The following is a 2,556-nucleotide window of genomic DNA, read 5'->3' as shown; positions in this document are numbered from 1 at the left end:
ATTGTAGTGTTGGGCAGTTGGCTGTGAACAGCGCGTAGCGTTGTGCAGTTGGAGGTGAGCCGCCAGCAGTGGTGGATGTGGGGAGAGAGATGGCAGAGTTCTGAGAGCGGACGATCTGGAAATGTGTCCGTCAGAAAAAGGAAATTTCTAAGACTGGATGTCATGAACTGGTATATATATATTATGACTTTTGAAGACTGTTAAGGTAAATACATTGTTTGTTCTCCATCAAAATCTTTCATTTGCTAACTATGCCTATCAGTAGTTAGTGCCTTCAGTAGTTAAAATCTTTTATTTAGCTGGCAGTACTGGCGCTCGCTGTATTGCAGTAGTTCGAGTAACGAAGATTTTTGTGAGGTGAGTAATTCATGTAAGGTATAGGTTATTGTGAGTCAGGGCAATTCTTTTGTAGGGATTATTGAAAGTCAGATTCCGTTGCGCTAAAAAAAAGAAATATTGTGTGTCAGTTTAGAGTTGATCAGAATAGGTAAAGAGAGAAATGTCTGAGTACGTTCAGTTTTGCTCAGCTGTTTCAAAATCAAATAACGTAGAGGTTTTCCAGCACTGTCATTTATAAATTTTTCTAAGGGGATGTTTCAGTGTGTGCATTTAACTTGCCTCGGTCAGTATCTTTCGTGTTTAAGCTGAACAGCAAAGAACTAAGAAAACTTTCACTTTCTACTCGTGGCTGGTGACGTTAAACGGGACTTTATTTCCAGTAAACATTGGACAAGTATTGACTATTATACACTATCTGATCAAAAGTATCCGGACACCTATTGGTGGACATTAACACACTGAGGTGACAGAAGTCATGGCATAGCAATATGCACATGTACAGATGGCGGTATGGCGGTGGTGTCGCGTACACAGGGTATAAAAGGACAGTCCATTGGCGGAGCTGTCATTTGTGCTCATGTGATTCGTGTGAAAAGGTTTCCCACCTGATTATGGCTGCATGTCGGGAATTGACAGACATTGAACGTGGAATGGTAGTTGGGACTAGGCGCTTGGGACATTCCATTTCGGAATTCCTTAGGGGTTTCAATATTCCGAGATCCACAGTGTCAAGAGTGTGCTGAGAAACCAAATTTCAGGCATTACCTCTCACCATAGACAACGCAGTGGCCGACGGCCTTCACTTAACGACCGAGAGAGCGGAATTTACCTAGAGTTGCCAGTGTTAAACGGACAAGCAACACTGCGTGAAATAAGCGCAGAAATCAGTGTAGGACGTACGACGAAGTATCCGTTAGAACAGTGTGGCGGAATTTGGCGTTAATGAACTATGGCAACAGACGACGAACACTAACAGCGCGACACTAACTGCAGCTCTTCGCCTGGGCTCGTGACCATATTAGTAGGACCTTAGACGACTGGAAAACCGTGGTCTCGTCAGATGAGTCCCGATTTCATTTGGTAAGATCTGATGATAGGGTTCGAGTGTGCAGCAGACCCCACAAAGCCATAGATCCAAGTTATCAACAAGGCACTGTGCCTTGCAAACAAGCTGACGGTGCCTCCATAATTATGTGGTCCACGTCTACATGGAATGAACTGCGTCCTCTGGCCCGAGTGAACCGATCATTGACTGGTAATGATAATGTTCGGCTACTTGGAGACCACTTCCAGCTATACCGGGACTTCATGTTCCCAAACAACGATGGCCTTTTATGGATGACAGTGAGCTTTGTCACTGGGCGACAACTGTTCGAGACGAGAGTGGTTTGAAGAAAATTCTCGATAGTTCGAGCGAAACATCTGGCCACCCAGACCACTCGACATGAATCCGATCGAAAATTTGTGGGACATAATGCAGAGGTCCGTTGGTTCACAAGATCCGGCACCGGTAACACTTTCGCAATTTTGGACGTCTATAGAGACAGCATGGGTCAGTATTTCTGCAGGGGACTTGCAACGACTTGTTGAGTCCATGTCACGTCAAGTTGCCGCAGTACATCGGGCAAAATGAGGCGCGACACGATGTTAGGAGGTATGCCATGACTTGTATGACATCAGTGTACGGGGAGTATTCATCTTTCTCCTTTATGCTCAGTGCATAGCTGCTCGCTGCGATTAGTTCCTGGCAGCTCTCGCGGCCTACCGACCTCGTCCACCCAGCCTGCTGTTTCTCTTCAACTAAGTAATGTAGAGTCATGATTGGGTACTACGGTGCTATAGTTTTATACTTGACATGGCCAAACTTTGGCACGTAATAGTTTAGTGTCAATAGCTTCTGGGGAAGGCCAAATTTGGCTGAAACTTAGGTAAAGATTTATTTCTATTTGCAACTGAGACTGACTTGTTATATGTTTAATTGTCACAGTTGTTGACGGGGCTACACGATGTTAAAAGTTCTTAAGTTCTAATATGAAAACAAGCCTACATGTGTAGAAGTCCTGCCACTTTATTGCCTGACGTAGCAACCAGTAGGTGACAGACGTTAGCATAGTAAGCGTATATTTAACTTAGGATTAAGGGAAAAAAATTTTCTTCTAATAGAAGATTTACTGACTAAGGAGCAAAAGACCGTGCGTGGCTATGTAAATAGCTCAC

This window comes from Schistocerca americana, chromosome 6, assembly GCF_021461395.2.
Source record: "Schistocerca americana isolate TAMUIC-IGC-003095 chromosome 6, iqSchAmer2.1, whole genome shotgun sequence".
NCBI classification, from domain to species: Eukaryota; Metazoa; Arthropoda; class Insecta; order Orthoptera; family Acrididae; genus Schistocerca; species Schistocerca americana.
The sequence above is the reverse complement of the archived record's forward strand: the minus strand, read 5'-3'. Positions refer to the sequence as shown.